Source organism: Macaca nemestrina, chromosome 16 (genome assembly GCF_043159975.1).
Source record: "Macaca nemestrina isolate mMacNem1 chromosome 16, mMacNem.hap1, whole genome shotgun sequence".
Lineage (NCBI taxonomy): Eukaryota > Metazoa > Chordata > Mammalia > Primates > Cercopithecidae > Macaca > Macaca nemestrina.
The window spans coordinates 63359095-63385863 of record NC_092140.1 but is presented as its reverse complement, the minus strand read 5'-3'; positions in this window follow the sequence as shown (position 1 = coordinate 63385863).

Genomic DNA, 26769 nt, shown 5'->3' with positions numbered 1-26769 from the left:
CAGATATTTCGGATCCCTTTGAAGACTATAGGGCCCAAGGAAATATCCTCCGATAACAAAGAGAAAGAAGCTTTCTGAGAAACTTCTTTGTGTTCTGTGAAATCATCTCACAGAGTTACAGCTTTCCCCTCAAGAAGCCTTTCGCTAAGACAGTTCTTGTGGAATTGGCAAAGTGATATTTAGAAGCCCATAGAGGACTACGGTGAAAAAGGAAATATCCTCAGATGAAATCTGGAAAGAAGCTTTCTGGGAAACTGCTCTGTGATGTGTAACTTCCACTCACAGACTTACATCTGTATTTCGTGGATCTCTTTGCTAGCCTTATTTCTGTGGAATCTGAGAACAAATATTTCGAATCCCTTTGAAGACTATAGGGCCAAAGGAAATGTCCTCCGATAACACAGAGAAAGAAGCTTTCTGAGAAACTTCTTTGTGTTCTGTGAAATCATCTCACAGAGTTACAGCTTTCCCCTCAAGAACCCTTTCGCTAAGACAGTTCTTGTGGAATTGGCAAAGTGATATTTGGAAGCCCATATAGGGCTATGGTGAAAAAGGAAATATCCTCAGATGAAATCTGGAAAGAAGCTTTCTGAGAAACTGCTCTGTGATGTGTGACTTCCACTCACAGAGTCACATCTATATTTCGTGGATCTCTTTGCTAGCCTTATGTCTGTGGAATCTCAGAACAGATATTTCGGATCCCTATGAAGACAATAGGGTCCAAGGAAATATCCTCCGATAACAAAGAGAAAGAAGCTTTCTGAGAAACTTCTTTGTGTTCTGTGAAAACATCTCACAGAGTTACAGCTTTCCCCTCAAGAAGCCTTTTGCTAAGACAGTTCTTGTGGAATTGGCAAAGTGATATTTGGTAGACCATAGAGGGCTATGGTGAAAAAGGAAATATCCTCAGATGAAATCTGGAAAGAAGCTTTCTGAGAAACTGCTCTGTGATGTGTGACTTCCACTCACAGAGTTACATCTGTCTTTCGTGGATCTCTTTGCTAGCCTTATTTCTGTGGAATCTGAGAACAGATATTTCGGATCCCTTTGAAGACTATAGGGCCCAAGGAAATATCCTCCGATAACAAAGAGAAAGAAGCTTTCTGAGAAACTTCTTTGTGTTCTGTGAAATCATCTCACAGAGTTACAGCTTTCCCCTCAAGAAGCCTTTCGCTAAGACAGTTCTTGTGGAATTGGCAAAGTGATATTTGGAAGCCCCAGAGGGCTATGGTGAAAAAGGAAATATCCTCAGATGAAATCTGGAAAGAAGCTTTCTGAGAAACTGCTCTGTGATGTGTGACTTCCACTCACAGAGTTACATCTGTATTTCGTGGATCTCTTTGCTACCCTTATTTCTGTGGAGTCTGAGAACAGATATTTCGGATCCCTTTGAAGTCTATAGGGCCAAAGGAAATGTCCTCCGATAACAAAGAGAAAGAAGCTTTCTGAGAAACTTCTTTGTGTTCTGTGAAATCATCTCACAGATTTACAGCTGTCCCCTCAAGAAGCCTTTCGCTAAGACAGTTCTTGTGGAATTGGCAAAGTGATATTTAGAAGCCCATAGAGGACTACGGTGAAAAAGGAAATATCCTCAGATGAAATCTGGAAAGAAGCTTTCTGGGAAACTGCTCTGTGATGTGTAACTTCCACTCACAGACTTACATCTGTATTTCGTGGATCTCTTTGCTAGCCTTATTTCTGTGGAATCTGAGAACAAATATTTCGAATCCCTTTGAAGACTATAGGGCCAAAGGAAATATCCTCCGATAACACAGAGAAAGAAGCTTTCTGAGAAACTTCTTTGTGTTCTGTGAAATCATCTCACAGAGTTACAGCTTTCCCCTCAAGAACCCTTTCGCTAAGACAGTTCTTGTGGAATTGGCAAAGTGATATTTGGAAGCCCATAGAGGGCTATGGTGAAAAAGGAAATATCCTCAGATGAAATCTGGAAAGAAGCTTTCTGAGAAACTGCTCTGTGATGTGTGACTTCCACTCACAGATTTACATCTGTATTTCGTGGATCTATTTGCTACCCTTATTTCTGTGGAATCTGAGAACAGATATTTCGGATCCCTTTGAAGTCTATAGGGCCAAAGGAAATGTCCTCCGATAACAAAGAGAAAGAAGCTTTCTGAGAAACTTCTTTGTGTTCTGTGAAATCATCTCACAGATTTACAGCTGTCCCCTCAAGAAGCCTTTCGCTAAGACAGTTCTTGTGGAATTGGCAAAGTGATATTTAGAAGCCCATAGAGGGCTACGGTGAAAAAGGAAATATCCTCAGATGAAATCTGGAAAGAAGCTTTCTGGGAAACTGCTCTGTGATGTGTAACTTCCACTCACAGACTTACATCTGTATTTCGTGGATCTCTTTGCTAGCCTTATTTCTGTGGAATCTGAGAACAGATATTTCGAAACCCTTTGAAGACTATAGGGCCAAAGGAAATATCCTCTGATAACACAGAGAAAGAAGCTTTCTGAGAAACTTCTTTGTGTTCTGTGAAATCATCTCACAGAGTTACAGCTTTCCCCTCAAGAACCCTTTCGCTAAGACAGTTCTTGTGGAATTGGCAAAGTGATATTTGGAAGCCCATATAGGGCTATGGTGAAAAAGGAAATATCCTCAGATGAAATCTGGAAAGAAGCTTTCTGAGAAACTGCTCTGTGATGTGTGACTTCCACTCACAGAGTCACATCTATATTTCGTGGATCTCTTTGCTAGCCTTATGTCTGTGGAATCTCAGAACAGATATTTCGGATCCCTATGAAGACAATAGGGTCCAAGGAAATATCCTCCGATAACAAAGAGAAAGAAGCTTTCTGAGAAACTTCTTTGTGTTCTGTGAAAACATCTCACAGAGTTACAGCTTTCCCCTCAAGAAGCCTTTTGCTAAGACAGTTCTTGTGGAATTGGCAAAGTGATATTTGGTAGACCATAGAGGGCTATGGTGAAAAAGGAAATATCCTCAGATGAAATCTGGAAAGAAGCTTTCTGAGAAACTGCTCTGTGATGTGTGACTTCCACTCACAGAGTAACATCTGTCATTCGTGGATCTCTTTGCTAGCCTTCTTTCTGTGGAAAATGAGAACAGATATTTCGGATCCCTTTGAAGACTATAGGGACCAAGGAAATATCTTCCGATAACAAAGAGAAACAAGCTTTCTGAGAAACTTCTTTGTGTTCTGTGAAATCATCTCACAGAGTTACAGCTTTCCCCTCAAGAAGCCTTTCGCTAAGACAGTTCTTGTGGAATTGGCAAAGTGATATTTGGAAGCCCTAGAGGGCTATGGTGAAAAAGGAAATATCCTCAGATGAAATCTGGAAAGAAGCTTTCTGAGAAACTGCTCAGTGATGTGTGACTTCCACTCACAGAGTTACATCTGTATTTCGTGGATCTCTTTGCTACCCTTATTTCTGTGGAATCTGAGAACAGATATTTCGGATCCCTTTGAAGTCTATAGGGCCAAAGGAAATGTCCTCCGATAACAAAGAGAAAGAAGCTTTCTGAGAAACTTCTTTGTGTTCTGTGAAATCATCTCACAGATTTACAGCTGTCCCCTCAAGAAGCCTTTCGCTAAGACAGTTCTTGTGGAATTGGCAAAGTGATATTTGGAAGCCCATAGAGGGCTATGGTGAAAAAGGAAATATCCTCAGATGAAATCTGGAAAGAAGCTTTCTGAGAAACTGCTTAGTGTTCTGTTAATTCATCTCATAGAGTTACATCTGTATTTCGTGGATCTCTTTGCTTGCCTTATTTCTCTGGAATCTGAGAACAGATATTTCGGATCCCTTTGAAGACTATAGGTCCAAAGGAAATATCCTCCGATAACAAGGAGAAAGAAGCTTTCTGAGAAACTTCTTTGTGTTCTGTGAAATCATCTCACAGAGTTACAGCTTTCCCCTCAAGTAGCCTTTTGCTATGACAGTCCTTGTGGAATTGGCAAAGTGATATTTGGTAGCCCATAGAGGGCTATGGTGAAAAAGGAAATATCCTCAGATGAAATCTGGAAAGAAGTTTCTGAGAAACTGCTCTGTGATGTGTGACTTCCTCTCACAGAGTTACATCTGTATTTCGTGGATCTCTTTGCTACCCTTATTTCTGTGGAATCTGAGAAAAGAAATTTCGGATCCCTTTGAAGACTATAGGGCCAAAGGAAATATCCTCCGATAACAAAGAGAAAGAAGCTTTCTGAGAAACTTCTTTGTGTTCTGTGAAATCATCTCACAGAGTTACAGCTTTCCCCTCAAGAAGCCTTTCGCTAAGACAGTTCTTGTGGAATTGGCAAAGTGATGTTTGGAAGCACATAGAGGGCTATGGTGAAATAGGAAATATCCTCAGATGAAATCTTGAAAGAAGCTTTCTGAGAAACTGCACTGTGATTTGTGATCCACTCACAGAGTTACATCTGTATTTCGCGGATTTCTTTGTTAGCCTTATTTCTGTGGAATCTGAGAACAGATATTTCGGATCCCTTTGAAGTCTATAGGGCCAAAGGAAATATCCTCCGAAAACAAGGAGAAAGAAGCTTTCTGAGAAACTTCTTTGTGTTCTGTGAAATCATCTCACAGAGTTACAGCTTTCCCCTCAAGAAGCCTTTCGCTAAGACAGTTCTCGTGGAATTGGCAAAGTGATATTTGGAAGCCCATAGAAGGCTATGGTGGAAAAGGAAATATCCTCAGATGAAATCTGGAAAGAAGCTTTCTGAGAAACTGCTCTGTGATGTGTGACTTCCACTCACAGAGTTACATCGGTATTTCGTGGATCTCATTGCTAGCCTTATTTCTGTGGAATCTGAGAACAGATATTTCGGATCCCTTTGAAGACTATAGGGCCAAAGGAAATGTCCTCCGATAACAAAGAGAAAGAAGCTTTCTGAGAAACATCTTTGTGTTCTTAGAAATCATCTCACAGATTTACAGCTTTCCCCTCAAGAAGCCTTCGCTAAGACAGTTCTTGTGGAATTGGCAAAGTGATATTTGGAAGCCCATAGAGGGCTATGGTGAAAAAGGAAATATCCTCAGATGAAATCTGGAAAGAAGCTTTCTGAGAAACTGCTCTGTGATGTGTGACTTCCACTCACAGAGTTACATCTGTATTTCGTGGATCTCTTTGCTAGCCTTATTTCTGTGGAATCTGAGAACAGATATTTCGGATCCCTTTGAAGAATATAGGGCCAAAGGAAATATCCTCCGATAACAAAGAGAAAGAAGCTTTCTGAGAAACTTCTTTGTGTTTTGTAAAATCATCTCACAGAGTTACAGCTTTCCCCTCAAGAAGCCTTTCGCTATGACAGTTCTTGTGGAATTGGCAAAGTGATATTTGGAAGCCCATAGAGGGCTATGGTGAAAAAGGAAATATCCTCAGATGAAATCTGGACAGAAGCTTTCTGAGAAACTTCTCTGAGTTGTGTGATCCACTCACAGAGTTACGTCTGTATTTCGTGGATTTCATTGTTAGCCTTATTTCTGTGGAATCTGAGAACAGATATTTCGGATCCCTTTGAAGACTATAGGGCCAAAGGAAATATCCTCCGATAACAAGGAGAAAGAAGCTTTCTGAGAAACTTCTTTGTGTTCTGTGATATCATCTCACAGAGTTACAGCTTTCCCCTCAAGAAGCCTTTTGCTAAGACAGTTCTTGTGGAATTGGCAAAGTGATATTTGGTAGCCCATAGAGGGCTATGGTGAAAAAGGAAATATCCAGAGATGAAATCTGGAAAGAAGCTTTCTGAGAAACTGCTCTGTGATGTGTGACTTCCACTCACAGAATTACATCTGTATATCGTGGATCTCTTTGGTAACCTTATTTCTGTGGAATCTGAGAACAGATATTTCGGATCCCTTTGAAGACTATAGGGCCCAAGGAAATATCCTCCGATAACAAAGAGAAAGAAGCTTTCTGAGAAACTTCTTTGTTTTCTGTGAAATCATCTCACAGAGTTACAGCTTTCCCCTCAAGAAGCCTTTTTGCTAAGACAGTTCTTGTGGAATTGGCAAAGTGATATTTGGTAGGCCATGGAGGGCTATGGTGAAAAAGGAAATATCCTCAGATGAAATCTGGAAAGAAGCTTTCTGAGAAACTGCTCTGTGATGTGTGACTTCCACTCACAGAGTTACATCTGTCTTTCGTGGGTCTCTTTGCTAGCCTAATTTCTCTGGAATCTGAGAACAGATATTTCGCATCCCTTTGAAAACTATAGGGCCCAAGGAAATATCCTCCGATAACAAAGAGAAAGAAGCTTTCTGAGAAACTTCTTTGTTTTCTGGGAAATCATCTCACAGAGTTACAGCTTTCCCCTCAAGAAGCCTTTCGCTAAGACAGTTCTTGTGGAATTGGCAAAGTGATATTTGGAAGCCCATAGAGGGCTATGGTGGAAAAGGAAATATCCTCAGATGAAATCTGGAAAGAAGCTTAATGAGAAACTGCTCTGTGATGTGTGACTTCCACTCACAGTGTTACATCTGTATTTCGTGGATCTCTTTGCTAGCCTTATTTCTGTGAAATCTGAGAAGAGATATTTCGGATCCCTTTGAAGACTATAGGGCCAAAGGAAATATCCTCCGATTACAAAAAGAAAGAAGATTTCTGAGAAACTTCTTTGTGTTCTGTGAAATCATCTCACAGAGTTACAGCTTTCCCCTCAAGAAGCCTTTCGGTAAGATGGTTCTTGTGGAATTGGCAAAGTGATATTTGGAAACCCATAGAGGGCTATGGTGAAAAAGGAAATATCCTCAGATGAAATCTGGAAAGACGCTTTCTGAGAAACTGCTCTGTGATGTGTGACTTCCACTCATAGAGTTACATCTGTATTTCGTGGATCTCTTTGCTACCCTTATTTCTGTGGAATCTGAGAACAGATATTTCGGATCCCTTTGAAGACTATAGGGCCAAAGGAAATATCCTCCGATAACAAGGAGAAAGAAGCTTTCTGAGAAACTTCTTTGTGTTCTGCGCAATCATCTCACAGAGTTATAGCTTTCCCCTCAAGAAGTCTTTTGCTAAGACAGTTCTTGTGGAATTGGCAAAGTGATATTTGGTAGCCCATAGAGGGCTATGGTGAAAAAGGAAATATCCTTAGATGAAATCTGGAAAGAAGCTTTCTGAGTAACTGCTATGTCATGTGTGACTACCACTCACAGAGTTACATCTGTATTTCGTGGATCTCTTTGCTAGCCTTATTTCTGTGGATTCTGAGTACAGATATTTCGGATCCCTTTCAAGACTATAGGGCCAAAGGAAATATCCTCCGATAACAAAGAGAAAGAAGCTTTCTGAGAAACTTCTTTGTGTTCTGTGAAATCATCTCAGAGAGTTACAGCTTTCCCCTCAAGAAGCCTTTCGCAAAGACAGTTCTTGTGGAATTGGCAAAGTGATATTTGGAAGCCCATAGAGGGCTATGGTGAAAAACGAAATATCCTCAGATGAAATCTGGAAAGAAGCTTTGTGAGAAACTTCTCTGTGATGTGTGATCCACTCACAGAGTTACATCTGTATTTCGTGGATTTCTTTGTTAGCCTTATTTCTGTGGAATCTGAGAAGAGATATTTCGGATCCTTTTGAAGACTTTAGGGCCAAAGGAAATATCCTCCGATAACAAGGAGAAAGAAGCTTTCTGAGAAACTTCTTTGTGTTCTGTGAAATCATCTCACAGAGTTACAGCTTTCTCCTCAAGAAGCCTTTTCCTAAGACAGTTCTTGTGGAATTGGCAAAGTGATATTTGGTAGCCCATAGAGGGCTATGGTGAAAAAGGAAATATCCTCAGATGAAATCTGGAAAGAAGCTTTCTGAGAAACTGCTCTGTGATGTGTGACTTCCACTCACAGAGTTACATCTGTCTTTCGTGGGTCTCTTTGCTAGCCTTATTTCTCTGGAATCTGAGAACAGATATTTCGGATCCCTTTGAAGTCTATAGGGCCCAAGGAAATATCCTCCGATAACAAAGAGAAAGAAGCTTTCTGAGAAACTTCTTTGTTTTCTGTGAAATCATCTCACAGAGTTACAGCTTTCCCCTCAAGAAGCCTTTCGCGAAGACAGTTCTTGTGGAATTGGCAAAGTGATATTTGGAAGCCCATAGAGGGCTCTGGTGGAAAAGGAAATATCCTCAGATGAAATCTGGAATGAAGCTTTCTGAGAAACTGCTCTGAGATGTGTGACTTACACTCACAGAGTTACATCTGTATTTCGTGGATCTCTTTGCTAGCCTTATTTCTGTGGAATCTGAGAACAGATATTTCGGATCCCTTTGAAGACCATAGGGCCAAAGTAAATGTCCTCCGAAAACAAAGAGAAAGAAGCTTTCTGAGAAACTTCTTTGTGTTCCGTGAAATCATTTCACAGATTTAAGCTTTCCCCTCAAGAAGCCTTCCGCTAAGATAGTTCTTGTGGAATTGGCAAAGTGATATTTGGAAGCCCGTAGAGGGATACGGTGAAAAAGGAAATATCCTCAGATGAAATCTGGAAGGAAGCTTTCTGAGAAACTGCTCTGTGATGTGTGACTTCCACTCACAGAGTTACATCTGTATTTCGTGGATCTCTTTGCTAGCCTTATTTCTGTGGAATCTGAGAACAGATATTTCGGATCCCTTTGAAGACTATAGGGCCAAAGGAAATATCCTCCGATTACAAAGAGAAAGAAGATTTCTGAGAAACTTCTTTGTGTTCTGTGAAATCATCTCACAGAGTTACAGCTTTCCCCTCAAGAAGTCTTTCGCTAAGACAGTTCTTGTGGAATTGGCAAAGTGATATTTGGAAGCCCATAGAGGGCTATGGTGAAAGAGGAAATATCCTCAGATGAAATCTGGAAAGAAGCTTTCTGAGAAACTGCTCTGTGATGTGTGACTTCCACTCACAGAGTTACATCTGTATTTCGTGGATCTCTTTGCTACCCTTATTTCTGTGGAATCTGAGAACAGATATTTCGGATCCCTTTGAAGACTATGGGTCCCAAGGAAATATCCTCCGATAACAAAGAGAAAGAAGCTTTCTGAGAAACTTCTTTGTGTTCTGTGAAATCATCTCACAGAGTTACAGCTTTCCCCTCAAGAAGCCTTTCGTAAGACAGTTCTTGTGGAATTGGCAAAGTGATATTTGGAAGCCCCTAGAGGGCTATGGTGAAAAAGGAAATATCCTCAGATGAAATCTGGACAGAAGCTTTGTGAGAAACTGCAATGTGATGTGTGATCCACTCACAGAATTACATCTGTATTTCGTGGATTTCTTTGTTAGCCTTATTTCTGTGGAATCTGAGAACAGATATTTCGGATCCCTTTGAAGACTATAGGGCCAAAGGAAATATCCTCCGATAACAAGGAGAAAGAAGCTTTCTGAGAAACTTCTTTGTGTTCTGTGAAAACATTTCACAGAGTTACAGCTTTCCCCTCAAGAAGCCTTTTGCTAAGACAGTTCTTGTGGAATTGGCAAAGTGATATTTGGTAGACCATAGAGGGCTATGGTGAAAAAGGAAATATCCTCAGATGAAATCTGGAAAGAAGCTTTCTGAGAAACTGCTCTGTGATGTGTGACTTCCACTCACAGAGTTACATCTGTATTTCGTGGATCTCTTTGCTAGCCTTATTTCTGTGGAATCTGAGAACAGATATTTCGGATCCCTTTGAAGACTATAGGGCCCAAGGAAATATCCTCCGATAACAAAGAGAAAGAAGCTTTCTGAGAAACTTCTTTGTGTTCTGTGAAATCATCTCACAGAGTTACAGCTTTCCCCTCAAGAAGCCTTTCGCTAAGACAGTTCTTGTGGAATTGGCAAAGTGATATTTGGAAGCCCTAGAGGGCTATGGTGAAAAAGGAAATATCCTCAGATGAAATCTGGAAAGAAGCTTTCTGAGAAACTGCTCTGTGATGTGTGACTTCCACTCACAGAGTTACATCTGTATTTCGTGGATCTCTTTGCTACCCTTATTTCTGTGGAGTCTGAGAACAGATATTTCGGATCCCTTTGAAGTCTATAGGGCCAAAGGAAATGTCCTCCGATAACAAAGAGAAAGAAGCTTTCTGAGAAACTTCTTTGTGTTCTGTGAAATCATCTCACAGATTTACAGCTATCCCCTCAAGAAGCCTTTCGCTAAGACAGTTCTTGTGGAACTGGCAAAGTGATATTTAGAAGCCCATAGAGGACTACGGTGAAAAAGGAAATATCCTCAGATGAAATCTGGAAAGAAGCTTTCTGGGAAACTGCTCTGTGATGTGTAACTTCCACTCACAGACTTACATCTGTATTTCGTGGATCTCTTTGCTAGCCTTATTTCTGTGGAATCTGAGAACAAATATTTCGAATCCCTTTGAAGACTATAGGGCCAAAGGAATATCCTCCGATAACACAGAGAAAGAAGCTTCCTGAGAAACTTCTTTGTGTTCTGTGAAATCATCTCACAGAGTTACAGCTTTCCCCTCAAGAACCCTTTCGCTAAGACAGTTCTTGTGGAATTGGCAAAGTGATATTTGGAAGCCCATAGAGGGCTATGGTGAAAAAGGAAATATCCTCAGATGAAATCTGGAAAGAAGCTTTCTGAGAAACTGCTCTGTGATGTGTGACTTCCACTCACAGATTTACATCTGTATTTCGTGGATCTCTTTGCTACCCTTATTTCTGTGGAATCTGAGAACAGATATTTCGGATCCCTTTGAAGTCTATAGGGCCAAAGGAAATGTCCTCCGATAACAAAGAGAAAGAAGCTTTCTGAGAAACTTCTTTGTGTTCTGTGAAATCATCTCACAGATTTACAGCTGTCCCCTCAAGAAGCCTTTCGCTAAGACAGTTCTTGTGGAATTGGCAAAGTGATATTTAGAAGCCCATAGAGGGCTACGGTGAAAAAGGAAATATCCTCAGATGAAATCTGGAAAGAAGCTTTCTGGGAAACTGCTCTGTGATGTGTAACTTCCACTCACAGACTTACATCTGTATTTCGTGGATCTCTTTGCTAGCCTTATTTCTGTGGAATCTGAGAACAGATATTTCGAATCCCTTTGAAGACTATAGGGCCAAAGGAAATATCCTCCGATAACACAGAGAAAGAAGCTTTCTGAGAAACTTCTTTGTGTTCTGTGAAATCATCTCACAGAGTTACAGCTTTCCCCTCAAGAACCCTTTCGCTAAGACAGTTCTTGTGGAATTGGCAAAGTGATATTTGGAAGCCCATATAGGGCTATGGTGAAAAAGGAAATATCCTCAGATGAAATCTGGAAAGAAGCTTTCTGAGAAACTGCTCTGTGATGTGTGACTTCCACTCACAGAGTCACATCTATATTTCGTGGATCTCTTTGCTAGCCTTATGTCTGTGGAATCTCAGAACAGATATTTCGGATCCCTATGAAGACAATAGGGTCCAAGGAAATATCCTCCGATAACAAAGAGAAAGAAGCTTTCTGAGAAACTTCTTTGTGTTCTGTGAAATCATCTCACAGAGTTACAGCTTTCCCCTCAAGAAGGCTTTCGCTAAGACAGTTCTTGTGGAATTGGTGAAGTGATATTTGGAAGACCATAGAGGGCTATGGTGAAAAAGGAAATATCCTCAGATGAAATCTGGAAAGAAGCTTTCTTAGAAACTGCTCTGTGATGAGTGACTTCCACTCACAGAGTTACATCTGTATTTCGTGGATCTCTTTCCTAGCCTTATTTCTGTGGAATCTGAGAACAGATATTTCGGATCCCTTTGAAGTCTATAGGGCCAAAGGAAATGTCCTCCGATAACAAAGAGAAAGAAGCTTTCTGAGAAACTTCTTTGTGTTCTGTGAAATCATCTCACAGATTTACAGCTGTCCCCTCAAGAAGCCTTTCGCTAAGACAGTTCTTGTGGAATTGGCAAAGTGATATTTAGAAGCCCATAGAGGGCTACGGTGAAAAAGGAAATATCCTCAGATGAAATCTGGAAAGAAGCTTTCTGGGAAACTGCTCTGTGATGTGTAACTTCCACTCACAGACTTACATCTGTATTTCGTGGATCTCTTTGCTAGCCTTATTTCTGTGGATTCTGAGAACAAATATTTCGAATCCCTTTGAAGGCTATAGGGCCAAAGGAAATATCCTCCGATAACACAGAGAAAGAAGCTTTCTGAGAAACTTCTTTGTGTTCTGTGAAATCATCTCACAGAGTTACAGCTTTCCCCTCAAGAACCCTTTCGCTAAGACAGTTCTTGTGGAATTGGTAAAGTGATATTTGGAAGCCCATAGAGGGCTATGGTGAAAAAGGAAATATCCTCAGATGAAACCTGGAAAGAAGCTTTCTGAGAAACTGCTCTGTGATGTGTGACTTCCACTCACAGAGTTACATCTGTACTTCGTGGATCTCTTTGCTACCCTTATTTCTGTGGAATCTGAGAACAGATATTTCGGATCCCTTTGAAGTCTATAGGGCCAAAGGAAATGTCCTCCGATAACAAAGAGAAAGAAGCTTTCTGAGAAACTTCTTTGTGTTCTGTGAAATCATCTCACAGATTTACAGCTGTCCCCTCAAGAAGCCTTTCGCTAAGACAGTTCTTGTGGAATTGGCAAAGTGATATTTAGAAGCCCATAGAGGGCTACGGTGAAAAAGGAAATATCCTCAGATGAAATCTGGAAAGAAGCTTTCTGGGAAACTGCTCTGTGATGTGTAACTTCCACTCACAGACTTACATGTGTATTTCGTGGATCTCTTTGCTAACCTTATTTCTGTGGAATCTGAGAACAGATATTTCGAATCCCTTTGAAGACTATAGGGCCAAAGGAAATATCCTCCGATAACACAGAGAAAGAAGCTTTCTGAGAAACTTCTTTGTGTTCTGTGAAATCATCTCACAGAGTTACAGCTTTCCCCTCAAGAACCCTTTCGCTAAGACAGTTCTTGTGGAATTGGCAAAGTGATATTTGGAAGCCCATATAGGGCTATGGTGAAAAAGGAAATATCCTCAGATGAAATCTGGAAAGAAGCTTTCTGAGAAACTGCTCTGTGATGTGTGACTTCCAATCACAGAGTTACAACTATATTTCGTGGATCTCTTTGCTAGCCTTATGTCTGTGGAATCTCAGAACAGATATTTCGGATCCCTATGAAGACAATAGGGTCCAAGGAAATATCCTCCGATAACAAAGAGAAAGAAGCTTTCTGAGAAACTTCTTTGTGTTCTGTGAAATCATCTCACAGAGTTACAGCTTTCCCCTCAAGAATCCTTTTGCTAAGACAGTTCTTGTGGAATTGGTGAAGTGATATTTGGAAGACCATTGAGGGCTATGGTGAAAAAGGAAATATCCTCAGATGAAATCTGGAAAGAAGCTTTCTTAGAAACTGCTCTGTGATGAGTGACTTCCACTCACAGAGTTACATCTGTATTTCGTGGATCTCTTTCCTAGCCTTATTTCTGTGGAATCTGAGAACAGATATTTCGGATCCCTTTGAAGACTATAGGGCCAAAGGAAATATCCTCCGATAACAAGGAGAAAGAAGTTTTCCGAGAAACTTCTTTGTGTTCTGTGAAATCATCTCACAGAGTTACAGCATTCCCCTCAAGAAGCCATTTGCTAAGACAGTTCTTGTGGAATTGGCAAAGTGATATTTGGTAGCCCATAGAGGGCTATGGTGAAAAAGGAAATATCCTCAGATGAAATCTGGAAAGAAGCTTTCTGAGAAACTGCTCTGTGATGTGTGACTTCCACTCACAGAGTTACATGTGTATTTCGTGGATTTCTTTGTTAGCCTTATTTCTGTGGAATCTGAGAACAGATATTTCGGATCCCTTTGAAGACTATAGGGCCAAAGGAAATATCCTCCGAAAACACAGAGAAAGAAGTATTCTGAGAAACTTCTTTGTGTTCTGTGAAATCATCTCACAGAGTTACAGCTTTCCCCTCAAGAAGCCTTTCGCTAAGACAGTTCTTGTGGAATTGGTAAAGTGATATTTGGAAGCCCATAGAGGGCTATGGTGAAAAAGGAAATATCCTCAGATGAAACCTGGAAAGAAGCTTTCTGAGAAACTGCTCTGTGATGTGTGACTTCCACTCACAGAGTTACATCTGTACTTCGTGGATCTCTTTGCTACCCTTATTTCTGTGGAATCTGAGAACAGATATTTCGGATCCCTTTGAAGTCTATAGGGCCAAAGGAAATGTCCTCCGATAACAAAGAGAAAGAAGCTTTCTGAGAAACTTCTTTGTGTTCTGTGAAATCATCTCACAGATTTACAGCTGTCCCCTCAAGAAGCCTTTCGCTAAGACAGTTCTTGTGGAATTGGCAAAGTGATATTTAGAAGCCCATAGAGGGCTACGGTGAAAAAGGAAATATCCTCAGATGAAATCTGGAAAGAAGCTTTCTGGGAAACTGCTCTGTGATGTGTAACTTCCACTCACAGACTTACATGTGTATTTCGTGGATCTCTTTGCTAGCCTTATTTCTGTGGAATCTGAGAACAGATATTTCGAATCCCTTTGAAGACTATAGGGCCAAAGGAAATATCCTCCGATAACACAGAGAAAGTAGCTTTCTGAGAAACTTCTTTGTGTTCTGTGAAATCATCTCACAGAGTTACAGCTTTCCCCTCAAGAACCCTTTCGCTAAGACAGTTCTTGTGGAATTGGCAAAGTGATATTTGGAAGCCCATATAGGGCTATGGTGAAAAAGGAAATATCCTCAGATGAAATCTGGAAAGAAGCTTTCTGAGAAACTGCTCTGTGATGTGTGACTTCCACTCACAGAGTTACATCTATATTTCGTGGATCTCTTTGCTAGCCTTATGTCTGTGGAATCTCAGAACAGATATTTCGGATCCCTATGAAGCCAATAGGGTCCAAGGAAATATCCTCCGATAACAAAGAGAAAGAAGCTTTCTGAGAAACTTCTTTGTGTTCTGTGAAATCATCTCACAGAGTTACAGCTTTCCCCTCAAGAATCCTTTTGCTAAGACAGTTCTTGTGGAATTGGTGAAGTGATATTTGGAAGACCATTGAGGGCTATGGTGAAAAAGGAAATATCCTCAGATGAAATCTGGAAAGAAGCTTTCTTAGAAACTGCTCTGTGATGAGTGACTTCCACTCACAGAGTTACATCTGTATTTCGTGGATCTCTTTCCTAGCCTTATTTCTGTGGAATCTGAGAACAGATATTTCGGATCCCTTTGAAGACTATAGGGCCAAAGGAAATATCCTCCGATAACAAGGAGAAAGAAGTTTTCCGAGAAACTTCTTTGTGTTCTGTGAAATCATCTCACAGAGTTACAGCATTCCCCTCAAGAAGCCATTTGCTAAGACAGTTCTTGTGGAATTGGCAAAGTGATATTTGGTAGCCCATAGAGGGCTATGGTGAAAAAGGAAATATCCTCAGATGAAATCTGGAAAGAAGCTTTCTGAGAAACTGCTCTGTGATGTGTGACTTCCACTCACAGAGTTACATGTGTATTTCGTGGATTTCTTTGTTAGCCTTATTTCTGTGGAATCTGAGAACAGATATTTCGGATCCCTTTGAAGACTATAGGGCCAAAGGAAATATCCTCCGAAAACACAGAGAAAGAAGTATTCTGAGAAACTTCTTTGTGTTCTGTGAAATCATCTCACAGAGTTACAGCTTTCCCCTCAAGAAGCCTTTCGCTAAGACAGTTCTTGTGGAATTGGCAAAGTGATATTTGGAAGCCCCTAGAGGGCTATGTTGAAAAAGGAAATATCCTCAGATGAAATCTGGAAAGAAGCTTTCTGAGAAATTGCTCTGTGATGTGTGACTTCCACTCACAGACTTACATCTGTATTTCGTGGATTTCTTTGTTAGCCTTATTTCTGTGGAATCTGAGAACAGATATTTCGGATCCCTTTGAAGACTATAGGGCCAAAGGAAATATCCTCCGATAACAAGGAGAAAGAAGCTTTCTGAGAAACTTATTTGTTTTCTGTGAAATCATCTCACGGAGTTACAGCTTTCCCCTCAAGAACCCTTTCGCTAAGACAGTTCTTGTGGAATTGGCACGGTGATATTTGGAAGCCCCTAGAGGGCTATGGTGAAAAAGGGAATATCCTCAGATGAAATCTGGAAAGAAGCTTTCTGAGAAACTGCGTAGTGTTCTGTTAATTATTCTCACAGAGTTACATCTGTATTTCGTGGAACTCTTTGCCAAACTTATTTCTGTGGATTCTGAGAAAAGATATTTCAGATCCCTTTGAAGACTATAGGGCCAAAGGAAATATCCTCCGATAATAAAGAGAAAGAAGCTTTCTGAGAAACTTCTTTGTGTTCTGTGAAATCATCTCACAGAGTTACCGCTTTCCCCCCAAGAAGCCTTTCGCTAAGACAGTTCTTGTGGAATTGGCAAAGTGATATTTGGAAGCCCATAGAGGGCTATGGTGAAAAAGGAAATATCCTCAGATGAAATCTGGAAAGAAGCTTTCTGAGAAATTGCTCTGTGATGTGTGACTTCCACTCACAGACTTACATCTGTATTTCGTGCATTTCTTTCTTAGCCTTATTTCTGTGGAATCTGAGAACAGATATTTCGGATCCCTTTGAAGACTATAGGGCCAAAGGAAATATCCTCCGATAACAAGGAGAAAGAAGCTTTCTAAGAAACTTATTTGTTTTCTGTGAAATCATCTCACAGAGTTACAGCTTTCCCCTCAAGAAGCCTTTTGCTAAGAGAGTTCTTGTGGAAATGGCAAAGTGATATATGGAAGCCCTTAGAGGGCTACGGTGAAAAAGGAAATATCCTCAGATGAAATCTGGAAAGAAACTTTCTGAGAAACTGTTCTGTGATGTGTGACTTCCACTCACAGAGTTACATCTGTATTTCGTGGATTTCTTTGTTAGCCTTATTTCTGTGGAATCTGAGAACCTATATTTCGGATCCCTTTGAAGACTATAGCGCCAAAGGAAATATCCTCCAATCACAAGGAGAAAGAACCTTTCTGAGAAACTTCTTTGTGTTCTGTGAAATCATCTCAGAGAGTTACAGCTTTCCCCTCAAGAAGCCTATCGCTAAGACAGTTCTTGTGGAATTGGCAAAGTGATATTTGGAAGCCCATAGAGGGCTATGGTGAAAAAGGAAATATCCTCAGATAAAATCTGGAAAGAAGCTTTCTGAGAAACTGCTCTGTGATGTGTGACTTCCCCTCACAGAGTTACATCTGTATTTCGTGGATCTCTTTGCTAGCCTTATTTCTCTGGAATCTGAGAACAGATATTTCGGATCCCTTTGAAGACTATAGGGCCAAAGGAAATATCCTCCGATGAGAAAGAGAAAGAAGCTTTCTGAGAAACTTCTTTGTGTTCTGTGAAATCATCTCACAGAGTTACAGCTTTCCCCTCAAGTAGCCTTTCGCTAAGACAGTTCTTGTGGAATTGGCAAAGTGATATTTGGAAGCCCATAGAGGGCTATGGTGAAAAAGGAAATATCCTCAGATGAAATCTGGAAAGAAGCTTTCTGAGAAACTGCTCTGTGATGTGTGACTTCCACTCACAGAGTTACATCTGTATTTCCTGGATCTCTTTGCTAGCCTTATTTCTGTGGAATCTGAGAACAGATATTTCGAATCCCTTTGAAGACTATAGGGGCAAAGGAAATATCCTCCGATAACAAAGAGAAAGAAGCGTTCTGAGAAACTTCTTTGGGTTCTGTGAAATCATCTCACAGAGTTACAGCTTTCCCCTCAAGAAGCCTTTCGCTAAGACAGTTCTTGTGGAAATGGCAAAGTGACATTTGGAAGCCCATAGAGGGCTATGGTGAAAAAGGAAATATCCTCAGATGAAATCTGGAAAGAAGCTTTCTGAGAAACTGCTCTCTGAAGTGTGACTTCCAATCACAGAGTTACATCTGTATTTCGTGGATCTCCTTGCTAGCCTTATTTCTGTGGAAACTCAGAAGAGATATTTCGGAACCCTTTCAAGACTATAGGGCCCAAGGAAATATCCTCCGAACAAGGAGAAAGAAGCTTTCTGAGAAACTTCTTTGTGTTCTGTGAAATCATCTCACAGAGTTACAGCTTTCCCCTCAAGAAGCCTTTCGCTAAGACAGTTCTTGTGGAATTGGCAAAGTGATATTTGGAAGCCCATAGAGGGCTATGGTGAAAAAGGAAATATCCTAAGATGAAATCTGGAAAGAAGCTTTCTGAGAAACTGCTCTGTGTTGTGTGACTTCCACTCACAGAGTTACATCTGTATTTCTTGGATCTCTTTGCTAGCGGTGTTTCTGTGGAATCTGAGAACAGATATCTCGGATCCCTTCGAAGACTATAGGGCCAAAGGAAATATCCTAAGATAACAAAGAGAAAGACGCTTTCTGAGAAACTTCTTTGTGTTCTGTGAAATCATCTCACAGAGTTACAGCTTTCCCCTCAAGAAGCCTTTCGTAAGACAGTTCTTGTGGAATTGGCAAAGTGATATTTGGAAGCCCCTAGAGGGCTATGGTGAAAAAGGAAATATCCTCAGATGAAATCTGGAAAGAAGCTTTGTGAGAAACTGCAATGTGATGTGTGATCCACTCACAGAATTACATCTGTATTTCGTGGATTTCTTTGTTAGCCTTATTTCTGTGGAATCTGAGAACAGATATTTCGGATCCCTTTGAAGACTATAGGGCCAAAGGAAATATCCTCCGATAACAAGGAGAAAGAAGCTTTCTGAGAAACTTCTTTGTGTTCTGTGAAAACATCTCACAGAGTTACAGCTTTCCCCTCAAGAAGCCTTTTGCTAAGACAGTTCTTGTGGAATTGGCAAAGTGATATTTGGTAGACCATAGAGGGCTATGGTGAAAAAGGAAATATCCTCAGATGAAATCTGGAAAGAAGCTTTCTGAGAAACTGCTCTGTGATGTGTGACTTCCACTCACAGAGTTACATCTGTCTTTCGTGGATCTCTTTGCTAGCCTTATTTCTGTGGAATCTGAGAACAGATATTTCGGATCCCTTTGAATACTATAGGGCCCAAGGAAATATCCTCCGATAACAAAGAGAAAGAAGCTTTCTGAGAAACTTCTTTGTGTTCTGTGAAATCATCTCACAGAGTTACAGCTTTCCCCTCAAGAAGCCTTTCGCTAAGACAGTTCTTGTGGAATTGGCAAAGTGATATTTGGAAGCCCTAGAGGGCTATGGTGAAAAAGGAAATATCCTCAGATGAAATCTGGAAAGAAGCTTTCTGAGAAACTGCTCTGTGATGTGTGACTTCCACTCACAGAGTTACATCTGTATTTCGTGGATCTCTTTGCTACCCTTATTTCTGTGGAATCAGAGAACAGATATTTCGGATCCCTTTGAAGTCTATAGGGCCAAAGGAAATGTCCTCCGATAACAAAGAGAAAGAAGCTTTCTGAGAAACTTCTTTGTGTTCTGTGAAATCATCTCACAGATTTACAGCTGTCCCCTCAAGAAGCCTTTCGCTAAGACAGTTCTTGTGGAATTGGCAAAGTGATATTTAGAAGCCCATAGAGGGCTACGGTGAAAAAGGAAATATCCTCAGATGAAATCTGGAAAGAAGCTTTCTGGGAAACTGCTCTGTGATGTGTAACTTCCACTCACAGACTTACATCTGTATTTCGTGGATCTCTTTGCTAGCCTTATTTCTGTGGAATCTGAGAACAGATATTTCGAATCCCTTTGAAGACTATAGGGCCAAAGGAAATATCCTTCGATAACACAGAGAAAGAAGCTTTCTGAGAAACTTCTTTGTGTTCTGTGAAATCATCTCACAGAGTTACAGCTTTCCCCTCAAGAACCCTTTCGCTAAGACAGTTCTTGTGGAATTGGTGAAGTGATATTTGGAAGCCCATATAGGGCTATGGTGAAAAAGGAAATATCCTCAGATGAAATCTGGAAAGAAGCTTTCTGAGAAACTGCTCTGTGATGTGTGACTTCCACTCACAGAGTCACATGTATATTTCGTGGATCTCTTTGCTAGCCTTATGTCTGTGGAATCTCAGAACAGATATTTCGGATCCCTATGAAGACAATACGGTCCAAGGAAATATCCTCCGATAACAAAGAGAAAGAAGCTTTCTGAGAAACTTCTTTGTGTTCTGTGAAATCATCTCACAGAGTTACAGCTTTCCCCTCAAGAAGGCTTTCGCTAAGACAGTTCTTGTGGAATTGGTGAAGTGATATTTGGAAGACCATAGAGGGCTATGGTGAAAAAGGAAATATCCTCAGATGAAATCTGGAAAGAAGCTTTCTTAGAAACTGCTCTGTGATGAGTGACTTCCACTCACAGAGTTACATCTGTATTTCGTGGATCTCTTTCCTAGCCTTATTTCTGTGGAATCTGAGAACAGATATTTCGGATCCCTTTGAAGTCTATAGGGCCAAAGGAAATGTCCTCCGATAACAAAGAGAAAGAAGGTTTCTGAGAAACTTCTTTGTGTTCTGTGAAATCATCTCACAGATTTACTGCTGTCCCCTCAAGAAGCCTTTCGCTAAGACAGTTCTTGTGGAATTGGCAAAGTGATATTTAGAAGCCCATAGAGGGCTACGGTGAAAAAGGAAATATCCTCAGATGAAATCTGGAAAGAAGCTTTCTGGGAAACTGCTCTGTGATGTGTAACTTCCACTCACAGACTTACATCTGTATTTCGTGGATCTCTTTGCTAGCCTTATTTCTGTGGAATCTGAGAACAAATATTTCGAATCCCTTTGAAGACTATAGGGCCAAAGGAAATATCCTCTGATAACACAGAGAAAGAAGCTTTCTGAGAAACTTCTTTGTGTTCTGTGAAATCATCTCACAGAGTTACAGCTTTCCCCTCAAGAAGCCTTTCGCTAAGACAGTTCTTGTGGAATTGGCAAAGTGATATTTGGAAGCCCATAGAGGGCTATGGTGAAAAAGGAAATATCCTCAGATGAAATCTGGAAAGAAGCTTTCTGAGAAACTGCTCTGTGATGTGTGACTTCCACTCACAGAGTTACATCTGTATTTCGTGGATCTCTTTGCTACCCTTATTTCTGTGGAATCTGAGAACAGATATTTCGGATCCCTTTGAAGTCTATAGGGCCAAAGGAAATATCCTCCGATAACAAAGAGAAAGAAGCTTTCTGAGAAACTTTTTGTGTTCTGTGAAATCATCTCACAGATTTACAGCTGTCCCCTCAAGAAGCCTTTCGCTAAGACAGTTCTTGTGGAATTGGCAAAGTGATATTTAGAAGCCCATAGAGGGCTACGGTGAAAAAGGAAATATCCTCAGATGAAATCTGGAAAGAAGCTTTCTGGGAAACTGCTCTGTGATGTGTAACTTCCACTCACAGACTTACATCTGTATTTCGTGGATCTCTTTGCTAGCCTTATTTCTGTGGAATCTGAGAACAGATATTTCGAATCCCTTTGAAGACTATAGGGCCAAAGGAAATATCCTCCGATAACACAGAGAAAGAAGCTTTCTGAGAAACTTCTTTGTGTTCTGTGAAATCATCTCACAGAGTTACAGCTTTCCCCTCAAGAACCCTTTCGCTAAGACAGTTCTTGTGGAATTGGCAAAGTGATATTTGGAAGCCCATATAGGGCTATGGTGAAAAAGGAAATATCCTCAGATGAAATCTGGAAAGAAGCTTTCTGAGAAACTGCTCTGTGATGTGTGACTTCCACTCACAGAGTCACATCTATATTTCGTGGATCTCTTTGCTAGCCTTATGTCTGTGGAATCTCAGAACAGATATTTCGGATCCCTATGAAGACAATAGGGTCCAAGGAAATATCCTCCGATAACAAAGAGAAAGAAGCTTTCTGAGAAACTTCTTTGTGTTCTGTGAAATCATCTCACAGAGTTACAGCTTTCCCCTCAAGAAGACTTTCGCTAAGACAGTTCTTGTGGAATTGGTGAAGTGATATTTGGAAGACCATAGAGGGCTTTGGTGAAAAAGGAAATATCCACAGATGAAATCTGGAAAGAAGCTTTCTTAGAAACTGCTCTGTGATGAGTGACTTCCACTCACAGAGTTACATCTGTATTTCGTGGATCTCTTTCCTAGCCTTATTTCTGTGGAATCTGAGAACAGATATTTCGGATCCCTTTGAAGACTATAGGGCCAAAGGAAATATCCTCCGATAACAAGGAGAAAGAAGTTTTCCGAGAAACTTCTTTGTGTTCTGTGAAATCATCTCACAGAGTTACAGCATTCCCCTCAAGAAGCCATTTGCTAAGATAGTTCTTGTGGAATTGGCAAAGTGATATTTGGTAGCCCATAGAGGGCTATGGTGAAAAAGGAAATATCCTCAGATGAAATCTGGAAAGAAGCTTTCTGAGAAACTGCTCTGTGATGTGTGACTTCCACTCACAGAGTTACATCTGTATTTCGTGGATTTCTTTGTTAGCCTTATTTCTGTGGAATCTGAGAACAGATATTTCGGATCCCTTTGAAGACTATAGGGCCAAAGGAAATATCCTCCGAAAACACAGAGAAAGAAGCTTTCTGAGAAACTTCTTTGTGTTCTGTGAAATCATCTCACAGAGTTACAGCTTTCCCCTCAAGAAGCCTTTCGCTAAGACAGTTCTTGTGGAATTGGCAAAGTGATATTTGGAAGCCCCTAGAGGGCTATGTTGAAAAAGGAAATATCCTCAGATGAAATCTGGAAAGAAGCTTTCTGAGAAATTGCTCTGTGATGTGTGACTTCCACTCACAGAGTTACATCTGTATTTCGTGGATCTCTTTGCTAGCGGTGTTTCTGTTTAATCTGAGAACAGATATCTCGGATCCCTTCGAAGACTATAGGGCCAAAGGAAATATCCTAAGATAACAAAGAGAAAGACGCTTTCTGAGAAACTTCTTTGTGTTCTGTGAAATCATCTCACAGAGTTACAGCTTTCCCCTCAAGAAGCCTTTCGTAAGACAGTTCTTGTGGAATTGGCAAAGTGATATTTGGAAGCCCCTAGAGGGCTATGGTGAAAAAGGAAATATCCTCAGATGAAATCTGGAAAGAAGCTTTGTGAGAAACTGCAATGTGATGTGTGATCCACTCACAGACTTACATCTGTATTTCGTGGATTTCTTTGTTAGCCTTATTTCTGTGGAATCTGAGAACAGATATTTCGGATCCCTTTGAAGACTATAGGGCCAAAGGAAATATCCTCCGATAACAAGGAGAAAGAAGCTTTCTGAGAAACTTCTTTGTGTTCTGTGAAAACATCTCACAGAGTTACAGCTTTCCCCTCAAGAAGCCTTTTGCTAAGACAGTTCTTGTGGAATTGGCAAAGTGATATTTGGTAGACCATAGAGGGCTATGGTGAAAAAGGAAATATCCTCAGATGAAATCTGGAAAGAAGCTTTCTGAGAAACTGCTCTGTGATGTGTGACTTCCACTCACAGAGTTACATCTGTCTTTCGTGGATCTCTTTGCTAGCCTTATTTCTGTGGAATCTGAGAACAGATATTTCGGATCCCTTTGAAGACTATAGGGCCCAAGGAAATATCCTCCGATAACAAAGAGAAAGAAGCTTTCTGAGAAACTTCTTTGTGTTCTGTGAAATCATCTCACAGAGTTACAGCTTTCGCCTCAAGAATCCTTTCGCTAAGACAGTTCTTGTGGAATTGGCAAAGTGATATTTGGAAGCCCTAGAGGGCTATGGTGAAAAAGGAAATATCCTCAGATGAAATCTGGAAAGAAGCTTTCTGAGAAACTGCTCTGTGATGTGTGACTTCCACTCACAGAGTTACATCTGTATTTCGTGCATCTCTTTGCTACCCTTATTTCTGTGGAATCTGAGAACAGATATTTCGGATCCCTTTGAAGTCTATAGGGCCAAAGGAAATGTCCTCCGATAACAAAGAGAAAGAAGCTTTCTGAGAAACTTCTTTGTGTTCTGTGAAATCATCTCACAGAGTTACCGCTTTCCCCTCAAGAAGCCTTTCGCTAAGACACTTCTTGTGGAATTGGCAAAGTGACATTTGGAAGCCCATAGAGGGCTACGGTGAAAAAGGAAATATCCTCAGATGAAATCTGGAAAGAAGCTTTCTGGGAAACTGCTCTGTGATGTGTAACTTCCACTCACAGACTTACATCTGTATTTCGTGGATCTCTTTGCTAGCCTTATTTCTGTGGAATCTGAGAACAGATATTTCGAATCCCTTTGAAGACTATAGGGCCAAAGGAAATATCCTCCGATAACACAGAGAAAGAAGCTTTCTGAGAAACTTCTTTGTGTTCTGTGAAATCATCTCACAGAGTTACAGCTTTCCCCTCAAGAACCCTTTCGCTAAGACAGTTCTTGTGGAATTGGTGAAGTGATATTTGGAAGCCCATATAGGGCTATGGTGAAAAAGGAAATATCCTCAGATGAAATCTGGAAAGAAGCTTTCTGAGAAACTGCTCTGTGATGTGTGACTTCCACTCACAGAGTCACATGTATATTTCGTGGATCTCTTTGCTAGCCTTATGTCTGTGGAATCTCAGAACAGATATTTCGGATCCCTATGAAGACAATACGGTCCAAGGAAATATCCTCCGATAACAAAGAGAAAGAAGCTTTCTGAGAAACTTCTTTGTGTTCTGTGAAATCATCTCACAGAGTTACAGCTTTCCCCTCAAGAAGGCTTTCGCTAAGACAGTTCTTGTGGAATTGGTGAAGTGATATTTGGAAGACCATAGAGGGCTATGGTGAAAAAGGAAATATCCTCAGATGAAATCTGGAAAGAAGCTTTCTTAGAAACTGCTCTGTGATGAGTGACTTCCACTCACAGAGTTACATCTGTATTTCGTGGATCTCTTTCCTAGCCTTATTTCTGTGGAATCTGAGAACAGATATTTCGGATCCCTTTGAAGTCTATAGGGCCAAAGGAAATGTCCTCCGATAACAAAGAGAAAGAAGGTTTCTGAGAAACTTCTTTGTGTTCTGTGAAATCATCTCACAGATTTACAGCTGTCCCCTCAAGAAGCCTTTCGCTAAGACAGTTCTTGTGGAATTGGCAAAGTGATATTTAGAAGCCCATAGAGGGCTACGGTGAAAAAGGAAATATCCTCAGATGAAATCTGGAAAGAAGCTTTCTGGGAAACTGCTCTGTGATGTGTAACTTCCACTCACAGACTTACATCTGTATTTCGTGGATCTCTTTGCTAGCCTTATTTCTGTGGAATCTGAGAACAAATATTTCGAATCCCTTTGAAGACTATAGGGCCAAAGGAAATATCCTCTGATAACACAGAGAAAGAAGCTTTCTGAGAAACTTCTTTGTGTTCTGTGAAATCATCTCACAGAGTTACAGCTTTCCCCTCAAGAAGCCTTTCGCTAAGACAGTTCTTGTGGAATTGGCAAAGTGATATTTGGAAGCCCATAGAGGGCTATGGTGAAAAAGGAAATATCCTCAGATGAAATCTGGAAAGAAGCTTTCTGAGAAACTGCTCTGTGATGTGTGACTTCCACTCACAGAGTTACATCTGTATTTCGTGGATCTCTTTGCTACCCTTATTTCTGTGGAATCTGAGAACAGATATTTCGGATCCCTTTGAAGTCTATAGGGCCAAAGGAAATGTCCTCCGATAACAAAGAGAAAGAAGCTTTCTGAGAAACTTCTTTGTGTTCTGTGAAATCATCTCACAGATTTACAGCTGTCCCCTCAAGAAGCCTTTCGCTAAGACAGTTCTTGTGGAATTGGCAAAGTGATATTTAGAAGCCCATAGAGGGCTACGGTGAAAAAGGAAATATCCTCAGATGAAATCTGGAAAGAAGCTTTCTGGGAAACTGCTCTGTGATGGGTAACTTCCACTCACAGACTTACATCTGTATTTCGTGGATCTCTTTGCTAGCCTTATTTCTGTGGAATCTGAGAACAGATATTTCGAATCCCTTTGAAGACTATAGGGCCAAAGGAAATATCCTCCGATAACACAGAGAAAGAAGCTTTCTGAGAAACTTCTTTGTGTTCTGTGAAATCATCTCACAGAGTTACAGCTTTCCCCTCAAGAACCCTTTCGCTAAGACAGTTCTTGTGGAATTGGCAAAGTGATATTTGGAAGCCCATATAGGGCTATGGTGAAAAAGGAAATATCCTCAGATGAAATCTGGAAAGAAGCTTTCTGAGAAACTGCTCTGTGATGTGTGACTTCCACTCACAGAGTCACATCTATATTTCGTGGATCTCTTTGCTAGCCTTATGTCTGTGGAATCTCAGAACAGATATTTCGGATCCCTATGAAGACAATAGGGTACAAGGAAATATCCTCCGATAACAAAGAGAAAGAAGCTTTCTGAGAAACTTCTTTGTGTTCTGTGAAATCATCTCACAGAGTTACAGCTTTCCCTTCAAGAATCCTTTCGCTAAGACAGTTCTTGTGGAATTGGTGAAGTGATATTTGGAAGACCATAGAGGGCTTTGGTGAAAAAGGAAATATCCTCAGATGAAATCTGGAAAGAAGCTTTCTTAGAAACTGCTCTGTGATGAGTGACTTCCACTCACAGAGTTACATCTGTATTTCGTGGATCTCTTTCCTAGCCTTATTTCTGTGGAATCTGAGAACAGATATTTCGGATCCCTTTGAAGACTATAGGGCCAAAGGAAATATCCTCCGATAACAAGGAGAAAGAAGTTTTCCGAGAAACTTCTTTGTGTTCTGTGAAATCATCTCACAGAGTTACAGCATTCCCCTCAAGAAGCCATTTGCTAAGACAGTTCTTGTGGAATTGGCAAAGTGATATTTGGTAGCCCATAGAGGGCTATGGTGAAAAAGGAAATATCCTCAGATGAAATCTGGAAAGAAGCTTTCTGAGAAACTGCTCTGTGATGTGTGACTTCCACTCACAGAGTTACATCTGTATTTCGTGGATTTCTTTGTTAGCCTTATTTCTGTGGAATCTGAGAACAGATATTTCGGATCCCTTTGAAGACTATAGGGCCAAAGGA